This window comes from Lepisma saccharinum, chromosome 3, assembly GCF_977018435.1.
Source record: "Lepisma saccharinum chromosome 3, izLepSacc3.1, whole genome shotgun sequence".
Lineage (NCBI taxonomy): Eukaryota > Metazoa > Arthropoda > Insecta > Zygentoma > Lepismatidae > Lepisma > Lepisma saccharinum.
Genome location: NC_139231.1, coordinates 136,975,539 through 136,991,646, shown reverse-complemented (window position 1 = coordinate 136,991,646; position 16,108 = coordinate 136,975,539). Strand labels below are relative to the sequence as shown.

The window sequence follows — 16,108 nt, the reverse complement described above, 5'->3', positions numbered from 1 at the left end:
CCTGTTTCGTTGTTGTTTCTCTTTCTTTCTCTCTTTTCTCCCTTTTCTTCCGTTTCCCTCTTTCCTTTTTTATTTTTTTTCTTCCTCTGTTTCTCGCTTTTTCTTATATTCCCTCAATTTCTCTATCTTTCATTTCCTCTCTTTAATTTATTTTAAGCACTTAGGCCCAGGCATACTAGGGGAAGACCTAGACGTGGTCCTGCTCATTCGTGCATTCCTTCTTTTACTATTATGATTGACGGTGGCTTTACATAGTCACCGCCATATGTGGAGAAACCCTGTTCTCTTCCTTCAGTTGGGAAACGCTAACAGTCCGGACCGATTGTTTTTCCCGTAGCCTTCGCCTACATTTTTATCACGTCTAAGATGCTAACAGTCAGGGTTACGCAAAAAATTAAACTGTCACGTGACGTTCCAGTCGAGTTATCATGAAACTGAAAGATAAAATTCTTTGAAACTCCTGTTCATCTTTTTTCACGCAAGACACAGCTAGTAAGTACATAGGTGACGGAGATTACAACAAACAAAAATTGAGGTGATAATACAGATTGACACAAACAAGGTACCCAGCAAATATGTAGAACTCTGGCTTTCTCATTTTTAGGCAAATTCTGGAATTATTTAAAGAATGTTGTGAGTAATGTCTTCCCACTAAAATATTCCCATTGCTATTTAAATCGATTCTATATTTATATCTGTCTCTTTCCGCTTTGCATTTTGTGTCTTTCTTTTTCTGTTTCTCAAACTTTTTCCTTTCTCAAGCATCTTTCCTTTCTTTCTTTTCCGTCTCTCTCTCTCTCTCTCTGTTCTTTCTCTCCTGCTCTCCTCCATCTATCCCATCTTCTTCTATCTGTCTATCTTTTCCTCTCTCTCTTTACTTCTGTCTTTCTCTAACTGACATCCTCTTTTTCTACTTGTATCTCTGTTTCTCTTTCTTTCTTTTCCTCCTTCCTTTTCACCTACTTATCTCTTTTTCTTTCCTATATTTTCTTCACCATTCTATATTTCTCTATCTTGTCTGTTTCTCAAGCTTGTTTTCCTTTTTTTTCTCAAGCCTATTTTCTTACTTTCTTTTTCCGCGTCTCTCTCTCTCTCTCTCTTCTATCATTTCCTCTCTTTCTTCTACTTTTTCTGTCTGGAAGATGACGTGGGATTCTCCACTTACGTTCAGCTCTCGTGGGGAAGCGGCTGATTAAGTCAGGGTTGTTAAAAGTCCAGAACCCCATAAATTCTAATGGGTTCTATTGGGTTCCGCTATAAGACTGGAACCTTTGTTCTCGCACAATTTAAATTCGGTCCAAGTTCACTGTCTAGAATTTATTTACGTTTGTTGATTTTCTCTTCCAGTCAGGGATTGAATTTATTTACAATTCGTAGACAAGAATTGGCCAATTAAAAGTTGCCTTCTAAAAATTTCCGCGAGTACGTTTACACTGGAATGTCACACTGCGGTTGTAGAAACCGGATCGCAGGAAATAAATCATAACGCTGTTGTTCTCTCGTGGGCCAAGTTCAAAAACTCCCTTGTCGAAGAGGTACTGTACATTTCACATAACGCAATGGACTATATTAGTGTGGCGTTAAATTGAGTTTAAACAAACCCGTCACGTGTTGCTCCGGCATCCGATCCAGGAACCGCAGCCAACAGGATCCGTCGATGAGGTAACGTGAGGCTGCCGTGTTCCCAGCAGATATCACAACAGGGACGGGCAGTGTTGCTACGACCTAGGGAAGGAACGCGCGCGATAGAATGGGGCTACATGGAGACGGGTAACGTGACTGCACCGTTTGCGTTTCGCCTTAGATTCTCGAGACAGCCAGCACCTGGATTAGTCTTTCATGCTCACACGTGGATAACTGTTTATCGTCAGGTCCGTAATCGATTCAAGTTGCGTATTGTTTCATTTCAATATGGACTGATTCGGAATAAAGGTTCCTGGACCGAATTGAAATTCATTCAGAAAAATTTCCTGGACCGTATTTAAATTGATCGGGGAAAAAGGTTCCTGGACCGAATTGAAATACTTTACAGATAAAGAAGTTCTTTACGGTCCAGAACCCATTCACGCTTCCTGATTTTCTCTCCTGGACCGGAATTCAATTTATTTAAAATTCCTGGACCATTAACAACCCTGGAGTAAGTAGCGACGCTACGTATAGAGTTTTGCGTACAAATTCGTGTTTCCATCTATCCTTGGTTACATAGGGCGCTCTACGCACGCTAACCTCTAGGCTGTTTTTCACCTAATAAACAGGGCTTCACTGGTTTACAGGGATACCGGGCAAGATGCCCGTTGCGGTGCGAAAAATCTGAGCCATAAGAAAGTTCGAAGTATTATCTCTTACATGTCAGCTACATGCGACCCTTATTTCCATTTAACCGCTAGATTGACGATGAAATTACTCTGAACATATCAAGTTTGTAATATGCCAACCTCCGTGGCGGAGTGGTTAGCACAGGGTCCCGGGTTCGAATTCCAGTGATGTTCTTTGTGGGTTTCCCTTCATCGTACTATCACTCATTCTCATCTTCGCCATTAACCGAAAGTGGCAAAGAACGAAATAAAATATACAAAATCAATCAGTCAATGTTCAATGAAGCTTGTACTTTTCATTCACAGATGGCAGAACAGGATTTTTAATATTTGTTGAATACAAGAACCACATACTGGCAAAAGTTAATCACTCGTCTTTACAACCCTTTATACGTATAAACTGAGTCAAAAGAACAGAAGAAAAACAAAACGTGTAATTTATTTAGTAATAATAGTTATGCGAAGTTTAAATTCAACTCCCCCTAATAAATGGCTTCTCCAGGAAAGTAAGTTCTGATCAAGCGAAGCATTACATACTTCATGCATACTAATAACTAATGATTCTCATTAGATACAACCAAAGATACCCACAGTGAATAAAAAAGCAGGTTCGCACAGATTAAGCCAGACGAACCAGAGACGAGATTTCGTGTACAATATCTTATCTTCCTCCTTCGTAAAAGTGCGAAAGCAAGCAAAGAAGCGTGGGACATTTCGCCCGTCTCAGATAAAGGAATCGACGAAGTTGTTCGGCGAACATGGAGAGACGACACAGTTGCCAGATAAGGACACGCCCTAGTCTAAATGCCGAGGTTAGACCGTATCAGATGCTCCATTTTTCTCACTTGTATTTTCGATTTTTTACATTCATCTTCAATGGTGCGCTGCCATTGATCTAAGCAACTCAATGTAGTCACTTTCTAGAATGAATAACGGAAATTACGTAGCCTGAGTTCTGGCTTTAGTTGTCGGCGGACCTAATTGAAAGTGTTAGGTAGACAAAATTTGGACAGCGTACTATCATATTTATCATGCCCCTAAGGCTCTCTTTCATTTTCTATTACTAGCAATATTGCAGGGAATTTTCGTAGAATTCACATATGCACTGGCGTACGCGGAGGGCGGGGCTTGTGGAGCTGCAGCCCATGTACGAAATTTTGAGAAAATGAACATATTCAAACAACAGCATTGAAGAACTCGGAAAAAATGAGAGTAGTAATTGCAAATTCGCCATAAAATGACCCCCGATTGTCAGAGTAGAAAGTTTTTTTGTTTAATATACGAAATATCTTATCGTGTATGCCGCCGCACTATCCACCTTTACAATTTCAGCCCCTCCCGAAAAACATAGTCCTGCGTACCCCAGTGCAACATTTTGGAAAATAAAAGGAAACATTCCAATACAAAATGATTTGTTGAGATTTCGTTAATGTATATTACAATTTGTTATAAAGTATGTTAAAATTCATTAACAGGGCTTGTAAGGCACCCGAATGTCAACCTCGCTTCCATGTGGTATACCCTCGTAACTGCAGTCTTCCAGGCCAACGAGGCTCTGGCGTCTCGACCTACGCCAGTATAATCCTCTGTAGGGCTGTGTGTGTTTTGTCCTTATATGTGCTGAGTGCCGCTTTACAGACTCAGCTTTTAACCCAGGTAGGAATATTTTAGTCCACAGAGTCATGTATTTTAGTTAATGGTAAGGGGCTGGGCCCCGTATAATGTGACGGGTGTAAAACAGCCTAAGTGCTGATGCATCCATAATTTTCAATTCAATCAATCAATTCACTTTTTTTTTTTGCATTTAATCAACAAGAACATCACTTTTTTTCTGGCGGTGCGCAACGATAGCTGAAAATATAAACTCACGAAGGGAACTATAGACAAATATGTACGTTGAGATTTCAAACATGTCAGCAACTTTTATGGTTTGCATATCAAGGGCTGTCGCGCTGTGGGTTATTATTTATATATTGCTTATGCTACCATAGCAGACTACTGTAAAGTACTGGGGCCTTTTCCACAGAAAATAAATAAAGTATACAAAAAATGAAGCAATTCGAAAGATATACGTTGTTGAGGAATTATAGTTTTTTAACATGGCAGTTAGGCGCCATATTGAATTATGGTCAAATTTTGTTCTATCAATAAGAAAATTAGTTGTACTATATTTATAAGTAAGTTGAGAGTCGAGAGATCTCTAAAATGGGGAGATTTCACCCAACGGATGCTACATTCGATATCCGACAGAGATAGGCAGATTTCGAATTGTGCGTGTGCCACGGTCCGTACGCACGCGCCTGCGTAAAACGAAAGTTTCGCCCGATTACAAGTGCAAACATCCGACCGGCGAAGGCTGTGGCACAATTATTCTCCGAAACAACGCGGTGAAGGTCGCGAAAAGGAAAAAAAAAGAAAGAGCTCTTCTTCCGGTAGGGAATCCTAGGGGAGTCAGGTAGGTTAGTGATAGGAAGAGAAGCGACCCAGGATTTTACAAGACCGAACACATCCCGTGCGGTGGAAGCAGGAGACCGCGACGACACGAATGCATCGCTTACAGGATTCACAATTGGGTCATTGCCGCCTGACGCATGGGGACCGACCTTGTTCCGTGGCGACCAACACCCAGGGGACCACCCCTGCCTTGGTCCGCGCTCGCAAGGTTGCCGTCGAGATCAAACTTCCGTTTACGGTAAATATTCCGCTTCTTTTACGGCTCTCGCGCTGTCCAAGAGCCGACCTGCGTGGCGGAGTGGTTAGCGCAGCGCGCTGCGACTCCAGGGCTCCCGATTTCGAACCCCGGCCTGGGCATGAGTGTTCTTTGTATTCTGAAAATGTGACCTGGTATAAAGCTGCTCTGGGGCTCACCCAGCCTCAATTAAATGGGTACCGAGGGGATGGGGGTAAAGGCGGCCGGAGCGTGGTACACTGATCACATCACCTTCAAAATGGCCGATATCGATAGAATGTGTGAGGCCCTACCCCCACATCCCCCTTTATATGCCTCATGGCATGGTGCAAAGAGCACGGGGAACTTCACATACCTTTACCTTTATTGTATATATTTACAATATATTGATTAAACATAATAGGGTCTACCAATTTGAACGTCAGATCTTTAAAATTAGATAGAATGAAAACCCCAAGTGATAATGACCCTATTTTTTTTATTTTGAAGAACAAACAATGGCATTATGTCTGGAACAATATGTCGTTCAAATGTCCTCCTCTGCTTTGGTGGGTGGAATGGATTCTGAATGTCCAATTTTCCAGCACGTCTGCACACATATTGAGCGCTATAGCATCAATGGTTCGTTCGATGTTCCGTTTCAGGTCACGAACTGTCTGTGGCTTAGTCTCATAGACCTTAGATTTGACATAACCCCATAGAAATTAATCCAGGGGCTTCAGGTCACATGATCTGGTGGCCAGTTCACATCACCCTTTCTGGACAGAACTCGTCCGGGGAACGTTTCTTGCAATAATTCCATTGTTTGCGAGCTGTGTGGCAAGTTGAAGCCATCCTTTTGGAAAAACACATTGTTGATGTCAAGATTTGCCAGTTTAGGCCACAAAAACTGCATCACCATATTCCTGTATCGCTCCCCATTGACAGTCACGTGATTTCCATGTTGGTCCTCAAAAAAATAAGGCCCGATCACGCCATTGGCCCAAAAACCGCACCACACAGTCACTTTCTTAGGATGAAGGGGTACGTCCAGAATCACTTGCGGATTTTCATCTGCCCAAATTCTACAGTTTTGTTTGTTCTGTCGGTTGACTATGTTGACCATAAATTCCTCTCGATACACGAAATGCCTGTCGAACTGAACACGAATTTTGATAATAAATTCGAATAATTTCTATGCGTTGTTGCATTGTGTATCTTTCCATGATAACTTGCCACAGACTACTGCACACAGATGTCACAATTCCATCTCGTCATTCCAGTCGGTGTTGTCACAACACTCTTTCAAAGTTCTGACGAACAAATTGGTAGACCCTTTTAGAAATAAAAATCCAATGCAGGCATGCAAATGAAATATTAACAGAAGTCCGACAACTTCAAATTTTCCGTCAATAGAAAAAAAGTTGGTTACCGGTGGTAAATATGAGAGAATGCGGCACTGTTTGTTAGTGTCCCTTGGATTGCATCATATCATCACTATCCTCATCTTCACGATTAGCCAAAAGTAGCAGAAATAAACGAAATCAACTAATCAACAGTAAGGCAAAGACAACGCCGTGACTTCCACGAGGTCAATATAGGCATTACTCGATAGGAATCAAAGCTCCTGGTAATGCTCTCGCCTTGTAATCAAGGGGGCCTGGTTCCATTCCCAGTGGAGGGCAGCGGAGCCTCATTTCACAGTGGTTCGGATACCACTTTAAACTGTAGGTCCAGTTCCCATTAGCCTTTCTGTGCATCAAGTGGACTTAAAAACAACAACAAACTCAGCCACAAACCACTGCAGGAAACAGTTGTAAAAAATTTTGTGCAGAATCGCCACCGACCGACATCGATGCTCACGTGCCACTTCACGCATAGACAAGATTGGGAGGTGGGTAAAGAGAGTTTCTGTCTTGAATGTCCAGAACTATGTTTGCTGGATTCCCCCATCCACATCAATAGGGTTGAAAAATGTTTGCGTAAAACGAAAGCGAAAACAGAACATTAATTTCACGACACATTCCTTTTTAACCCCGTTATGCTTTAGCTATTCTCTTGGGTATTTAGCGGTTGCTATATTGTCCATCCACCAGCTTAATTTCATATTTGGTGAAGGCCTCAAGAAAGCCCTTTTCCCTTGGCCTTTTACGTTACTCTAGCGTGAAACTTTCTCCCTCGCCCAGAACAAAACCAGCAGCCTTCGACTCCCAGAGCCTACACGTTGTGTTATTCATCTTAATGTCTTTCCGAAGAATGGTCTTCCCGGCGAATTATGACTGGAAACATTTGGCCTCCGTGGCGAAGTGGTTAGCGTAGCGCACAAATGCACGGCTTCTGAGAAATCGCATTGGTTGCCCGGAAAGCAACTGTGCAGGAATCTACCGCGGAGGAAAATAGTGCATGTGAAATAGTCATACCACTCAACGTAGCTGCTCCACCAATATATTCACGGGCAAATAGCACCAGACCTAACACATAGGAAAGAAACTATATCTAAATAATCACGTGATCTTGTTTACATTAACTTCGTCCTTGTAGTGGACGGAGAATAGGATCGACCCGTGGGAAAGGAAATGTGATCCTTCCTTTACCTATTTCACCAGTTCGTTTTCATCGTTGCGATTAACCTAGATATGTAAAAAGACGACTTAAAAATAGTTAAATAAATAAATAAAAACATATTTTTGTAAAAAATGAAAGATTGTCATAACTTTGCTGAGCACAGAAAAAAAGGAAGTGTACTTTAGTTTTCTAACAGTAGCAAATTTAAATAGGTGTTTCTTCAACGCAACACCCTGTGTAATTTCGACACCAATATAAACGAAATGTCTTTTGAAAGTAGAATTAAGATAAGACACAAATATTTATACTTTATGAAGAGCGTACCCAAGTGAAAAGCTGGTGGGTTGCAAACCAATGGTCGGAAATCAATAAACAAAAGACCTGGGGAAGGGACGGGGGGAATGCGTTACTTAATAAGTAAGACTATCGCCCTGGAGCATTATTTTGTGGCGAGTCTTCCTTGTTCTAGTAAGTAGTACATATCAGCAAACTAAAGCTGCTATAGTCGAGTGCTTTCATACGATGCCACAGTACAAATGGTTGATTGATTCATTTGGTTTATTTGATTCGCTTTTCTTCCACTTTTGACCAGCGTGGATTGATTTTAATCAGGTTGATTTAAATCGCGATGTAAATCACTCTAAATAAATATAGAATAATGTACATAAGGTTTTGTAGATATCAGAAACACTTTTGGTGAAAGTACATTAATGTCATAATTATTTTAATGGTGTTTATTAAGCTCCAAGAAAGGAAATAAAATAAATGTACTGATGGTGTGAAGCTCATACGAAGGGAAATGTAACCACAGGATTTCTCTTGATTTAAAATTCAATAATTTTATGGGCAAAAATAGCAAATATTTTGTGCAGAAAAATATACAAAATACTAATCATGTTAAACCATAGATAGTGTTAATATCATTAAACTGTAAATAAACATGCCAGCTGATATTTTTCAAATTATCATTAAAAAAATCTGCAAATTTCAGCTACAAAAACTATAAAAATATTTAAGTTAATATTTTAAGTTACAATTATAGAGTACATCCAGAATGTTTTATTTTCAACTGAAGAAAAGTTACTGAAATTATTACATTTTCATCAACAAACATTTCCATAGTAGTTTACAGTATCAGAAACAGAAAAATGTATGGTTACGTATATTTTTATTTGCTTTTATCAAACTGTTAAAATATTTTACAGGGCCGTATGATAGAAAAAAGCCTTTCTATAAAAAACATATATTTATGTGCATGGTGCCATAAACCATGCAAGCAATTTTAAGCATGTTTATTTTAAAAATAAAAAATCAATTTAAATCAAAGAAATCCGATTTGAATAAAAAAATCATTTTTTTATAAAAAATAAAAACATGATTTTTATTCACCCTGCTTTTGACAAATCGCGAAGATGATGATGAGTGATGAGATGCCATGCCAAAGCTGAGATTCGAACCCGGGACCCCTGGCCTCATAGCGCGCTGTGATATGTGCAGTTTGTGCACACACAAATAAATAATTAAGAAATAACATAATAATGAAATAACACTTTCAGGCTTTACGGATAACTTTAATAGTGCAGTTGCACTTTATTTCTGCATCTTCATAAATCTTTATCGATTATAACTATTTTGAAATGAACGTTGCTTTCTACCAGCATCCCGCTTCTCTTGCAATGCTACCAGCACTTACAGTGAGGGGGGAAAAATTGGCTCAACATTGTGCAATACATTCATTAGAAGTCGTGGAGAGATTTGCAGAACTTTCTTTGTATCTTCGGTGATAATCACACGAGTAGGGATCAGTGACCGGTACCCAGGAACGAATGGGTGGGGCTAGGCAGCCCACCGTGTCCGACGTCAGACCTTGTGGTTTGAATGAAGCTGAGAAATGCCACGGTAGAGGGAGCTTCGGGGGGATTGTCCATTCAAGGAGCGCTGATAAAGATTTAGATCTTAGATCGTTCTGCGATGAACACACTTATTCGATTTTTTTCTAACACAAATGCAATCCGATCGCCTGCCAGTTTTGAAGACGACTCGTATAGTCGCAAGCAAAAGTAGGTGGTAATAGACAAGTAAAAAAAGTAGTTTCTATGTTTTCTAATTGTGCAATGCCGCTTTAAATTTTGAAAATAGATGTTATTCATCAAATCCAGTCTTGGAATTTACTTAGAGATAATTCGCTTCACGTGGTTTGTGACAAATGTACAGTAACGAGCACACTGACTATCCGTGTCCGTGAGTGTACACGCGCTTGCATTCGGTAGTGACAAAGAACACGCCCAAAATAGCTGTTAGCACATCCAATCTGTGTATAATGCTGTTTACAGTGAATGTACAGTCAGTTCCAAGAAATGTTGCAGTTGGATATCAGAAAAATGTACTCAAGAGTTTATTTATCATGCATGCAAATAATTTACATTATTTATGTCCTTGGTCCCGGGTTCGAATCCCGGACCGAGCATAAATGTTCTTTGTGAGCGTCCCTTCATCAATTTTATCACATCATCGCTCATCCTCATTTATGAGATTAGCTAAAAAAATGGCAGAAAAGCGAAGTATATTGAACATAATCAATCCAGCAAGCAATCAAGAGAAATATAAGCATATTGCGAAAACATGCTCCTTGCGTTGCTTCCAAATAAACATTAAACATTTTATAGTAATCAATTTTGCTGAACAGGGCACCAGAACACCCCTTATTTTTGAAACTATACGCAGAGAACCCTTATATGGGGGGGACGGGGAGTATTTTCATGTTTCCATTTCTGCATCCACCCTCCCCCTCCATATCCAAAAGCGAGTTTTGTTTAAAAAAAACTAATAGATTCATGGGGACACTTAACCTTAGTCCAGCCTCATTTTCAAATGACGTGGCGACGCCTGTCATAATCGTAAAAAATCCCCTTGAACAGTACCGAGGTTCGAGGCGTCCTTGGTGCGCATGCATGTGCGTGGGAGTGTGTTGGTGTCGGAGTGAAACTTCTCATTAATCCTATAGAAATAGCCATCGGAGGAAGTCAGAAGTAGGAAACGTTGTCAGCGGAACGAAGCAAGCGTTTACCCGACCTTCGAGGCAAAACGCAATTAAAATTCCAAAATAATAAGAGGAAAAATGTTTATGTACTCCTTCATAGCATGAACAATATGGATATTGCAAGGTCGAAACGTGCATCAATGAAAACAAATAACTGAAATTTTGCATGTGTCCTATCGAATTCCCCATTCGCATTCTCTGGAAATTATTAGTTCTGTTTTCTGAAAAGAGATGGGGCAGTTGTTCGTATGCTGAGCAAAACTGTTAGCACCAGTACATAAAGTAAATTTCTACACAAATGTCATAAAAAAAAATATTTGCTAGACTTAAACACTGCTTGCAAATATTGTTTACAAAACTTTACATAAATTATGTATACCAAAATGTTCTGAGGATATCGGCATATCTCGTAAAAAAACTTTGCACAAATAACAGTAAGGACGACATTACATTTCGCTACTTACCGTTCATCATTAAACAGTCGTCATATTTGACTGAATTGATTGATTTGGTTTACTTTTCTTCGCATTTTTGCCACTTTTGGCTAATCGTGCAGGTTTGAACAGGGGCGTCTCAAGATAAAATTTTCATCCGGGCGAGGTGGATTTTGTCCCCCCTCCCCATATCTCTACCCTGTCCCCCTACTTTCCAGCACCCCTCAATAACCACGTTATATATTTACAGTTTCAAAGAGGAAAAATAATAGCCTTATTCTTAAATACGAGTACTTTAAGTGTAACTGTCAAAGAGCACATTTATTGTAGGTAGCTATGCATTTATTTAATACCTACATAATGACATCAAAATAACAGTAATCTCTTAGCTAGAATTGCTACACTATTTTGCAATATACATATAATGTTATGCAGCAGTAACTTCAATTAATTTTTGTCTACCCAAACCCAACTCTTTTTTTAAACAAATAGCCACGCTTATGTAATCACTCAGGATTTCGCGCTGCTCAAGAGGGACGCCCCTGGTTTGGCGCACCCAAGCCGCCCTTGGGTTTAAAGGCACCTTAGATTTCGAAGGCACCTTAGATTTCGAAGGCACCTTAGATTTCGAAGGCACCTTAGATTTCTAAGGCACCTGAACCCAATATGGTCCAGTACCCAATATGGTCTATTTGTTGTTTCCAAATAGTTATATGGTTAATTCAACAGATGAGGTTAGTATGTCAATTAGACTGTCCAAATGACGTGATTAAAGCAAATCAATCATATATCATTATGTAAATAAAATGTAAGTGTATCAATATACTTACGTACCTATAAAAACAATATTGTGGTACTTTCTTTACAGTTTCTGTTGCGTTTTTCGATGTGAAAGAACAAAATATATGAGGCGTTGCGGATAGTAAGGGCGAACTCAACCAACGTACATTGTGAGGGAAATGCGTTTCAAGTTGTCAGCCACAGTGCAATCCACAAGAAACTTTGGGAATCACGCATGAAACATTCCTAACTACTGTTACCAAGTTTCTGTGGAGTTCGCACTGTGTCTGACAACTTGAAACGCATTTCCCTCACAATGTACGTTTGTTGAGTTCGCCCTTCGTATCCGCAACACATCATATTATTAGAGTTACTTCTTAATAAAAAAATTCCCTGCATTGGAATTGGCTCCAATTTTCAGTAAACGTCCAGAAATGTTCCCTCTATTGATTATTGGGATTAGTTTTACCTTCCTGACTTTGTACACCATTAGAAACAATCCCAAACCTTAGCTAGGCCATATTGGATTCAGGCACTTTTTTTTTAGGTAAATTAACGTTTTATCTTTTGGAAGGACGTTTGCGTCTTAAGGCAACTCTCGCACAGTATGCAAAACCCTTTCCAAAGCCAATAGAGCTTCCAAACACCACTCATCGCTGGACATAGCAATAACACTTCGGGGGGTCGACGTCCCCCAGTTACATATTAAGAAGAGCACACGCCGATACTCATTCCAATGCGTGCACGTGGACGTTTGTTTATCGGACGTTTCTTTTGTAGCTGGAAACTGCATTGTTTCGTGCGAGTATTTTTCCTTGTAATGATGCAGTCGAGTGGAGCGATGTCATAAGGAGACTTTCAAAAAATAAACTTTCACTTCTCATTTCTCAGAGATGACGGCTTCTCCAGTAGAAATGGAAAGTGAAGCCCTGGGTGAGTGAAATGAGCTCTTTGCCCTTAATGGCGTTTCCAATTAACGAATCGAAAGATAGCGAGAAACGGACGGAAAATTTTATGTTCATATGTGGATACTGGGTATCCCCCCCCCTCAAAATAAGACACCCTATTATCTCAAGCTGATGGTGCAGTTTGCTTCTTTTAAAAAAAAAATATCAAGTGGTATCGAGTCGAGTTTCGGGTTTTGTACACTTTAGGCTCAGATAGGCTCACCAGGACTCGATCTACAGTTTAAAGTAGGATTCAAACCAGCGGGTATCGAATACAGGACCCCTTTATTATAAGGCGGCAACCTTACCACCATGACACTAGTGGTATCGAGTTATATCTTATTTGAGAAGTCTAAGCAAAATGGGGAAAATGTTACGATAGTGGTATTTCTATAATTTGTATAATTTCCTTATTATTCTCAAGCTTTTCCTTCTTTGTTTATTTTTCGTTTCTTCTGTTCTTTAGTTTTCTCCTCTGTCTAAAACTTGTATTTGTGTAACTTTTGTATTTGTATAACTTTTTGTATTTGTATCTATCTAAGGTTTTGTGTAATAAATACTATGTGTTTGTATTTATGTAAATGATATTTGTATACGTATAGCAAATTGTAATACCTATTGTAATTGGAGCATTCGCTCTGTCATACGCGACTGGTTAATAAATAAATATCTGTTTTCAAACAGAATTGATTGAGTGATTGGGTTTATTTTACTTCGCTTTTCCCCCACTTTTGGATAATCGCGAAAATGATTGATGATATTGATGAAGGGACATTCTGAAAAAACACCGAAGCTCAGAACGGCACTCCAACCACTCAACAATGGTTAAGCTCGCGTTTTTAAATTTTCACATATGAATAAACCAATCAGATTAGAGAACATGGTTCCACGTATATTCCCTGGTAAGAGGACGGTCGTTGTACGTGCATAGACCATGGCCTGCAACGTTGAAGGTTTGGAAAGAAATATGTACCAAGAGAATTTTTAGATCCTGCTTCATCATCACCATCATCGGCGGCGTCACCACCTTCTACCCTATTCTATCTCCACTTCATACTCCTTCCCTTTCACTTCCCCTCTTTTCTAAATTCATCATTAACTTGTCCGTGGTCTTCATCTATATCACGACAGGACCGCCCAAACTACGGCCCGCGGATCACATCCGACCTGTCATGGCTTTTTACGTATTACGTACATTTCTTACCATTATCTCAGTGATTCCATTTTATGCTGTGTTTATTATTAATCAACTAGCTGATTGCCCGGCGTTGCCCGGGTTTCTATTTATCCATATCTTCTATTAGAGAGGAAGATAAAGAATTCTAACTATAGTGTAAAATGTAACTAATTTTATTTACAGGTATTTAAAAGTGTATATATAAAGAATACAAATTATAAAGTAAAATCTTTTACAAATTCACTAAAATATATAATATTAATTGAACCCAAAACTTGATTATAAACAACATTTGTAGTTTCACCTCCAGGAGCAAGAAGAAATAAATTGAACGGCATTGGGAGTGTCACTATTCATCCTAGCGACCCCGAAAGCTATGTTTTCCACACTAATATCGGTTGTCTTCCATTATTTTTACATGTCACCCCCTTCCTAGGGGTACCAGGGGTGTCTTGCTTCCACAGTATTTCTTTCCAGATTGTAAGTCATATGTGTACCAAGTTTGGTTGGAATTGCTCCCCTTCCCACCCCCACCTCTAGGGGTGCCAGGGGTGTCTTAGCCGCACAGTATTTCTTTCCAGATTACAAGTGACATGTGTACCAAGTTTGGTTGAAATTGCTCCAGGTGTTGGAGAGTTATGCCGGAACAAATATACACACACACACACATACATCTATTTCTATATATACATAGAAGATATATATATATATATATATATATATATATATATATATATATATATATATATAGATAGATAGATAGATAGATAGATAGATAGATTCGTGAGAATCCGCGGGAAGTTATGAGGTGTGACATTAACTTTAATACTTGACTCTGGTTTCCGCATTCGATAGCAAATAAACTATAAACGAAGTCCTATAAACAAAACCGGCCTTGGAAGTTTAACCAATTATTTAGCCTATTGTTTGACGTGTGCTGAGCACAAAACAAGGAGCAACCAATTGGAGGTCATTGTGCGGCTTGTGTGCGTAGCCAAGCTTGTACTGTACCACGTTTCACCTAACACGAGCGAATTTCTCCCTTTTGTGGAAGTTCACCTATATTTCTCCTTCCCCCCCCCCTCCCCACGCTTGAGAGGGTCATCACTGAGGGTCTCGGGTCATGAACCATAAAAGTCATCCATGTTTCACTTTCACCGTCGGGTTTGTTCTGCGATAACATATTTATTTCACACGGCGGTTGATTCCTCCATCCTCTTGCGAGCAAGGGAAAGAGATGATCCGAGTGGCACTGTGATACCTGAAAATCTTCACTGCACTGTCTTTATATCTTTCTCTCTCTCTCTCTTTCTTCTTTCCTCGTAATCTCTCATTTACACTCTTCAAATTTATCCAAACTTCTCACTTCTCTCTTTCTTTCCCCAGTTGCTTTCGTACTTTCCTTTTATTTCTCGAGCTCTGTCTCTTTATTCTTTCCTTACTCAATTTCATTCATTCACTTACCTTCTTCACCAATCTCTCTCCTTTTTCTTTTCCAATATATTTTATTTTATATTTTCCTATCCAAATCTTTCTAATCTTCTCTCTTCCCTTCACAATCTCTCTCACATTCACTCCTTCACAATCGCCTTCATTTTCTCTCTTACTTTTCTACTCTTATATTATCCCTCCAATTCCAAATAAGTACCAATTCCTTCTCCTCTTCTTTCCCAAACACTGACCTTAAACTTTCCCTTTCCCAATTTCCTCCATTTTGTCTTTCATTCCAACTTTCTCCTTCACAATTCCTCTTATTGTCTCCTTTCCTTTCTTCGCTTAATTTTGTGCCTTCTTTCATATCATCTAGTTTTCTTCCTCCAATTTCTTATTCTTTATTATTCTCTCTCTCTGTTCCTATTTTTCAGTCTGTTCCTAACTCTCTTTTTTCTATAATCCAGTCTCTTCCTCTGCTTTACATTGCCCCTCTCTCTTCCTATTTTCTGAGAAAACCTAGTCTCGTTCACCCTTCATTTCTTCTCTTGCTTTTGCTAGCCTTGTTCTTTCGAAGAGCCATCGCTTCAACATATGGGTCACTTACGCTTATGAAGAACATTCATGTAGGTATATGAAGCTTCCGCAAAATCGCGTACTCATACGGTTTGATAAAAACTTTGCCAAGATATATTTTAAGTTTACTTTAGGCTAACGCTACTGGAAGCAAAGGCTCGGTTGCAAGCACGTA

General features: G+C 39.5%; 1 protein-coding gene across 6 annotated transcripts in view; it reads right to left on the bottom strand.

Moving 5' to 3' along the window:
- Positions 1 to 16,108, bottom strand: part of Eip74EF (Ecdysone-induced protein E74) — a 776,515-nt gene that overhangs the window by 618,235 nt on the left and 142,172 nt on the right. The gene's annotated exons all lie outside the window — the stretch shown is intronic.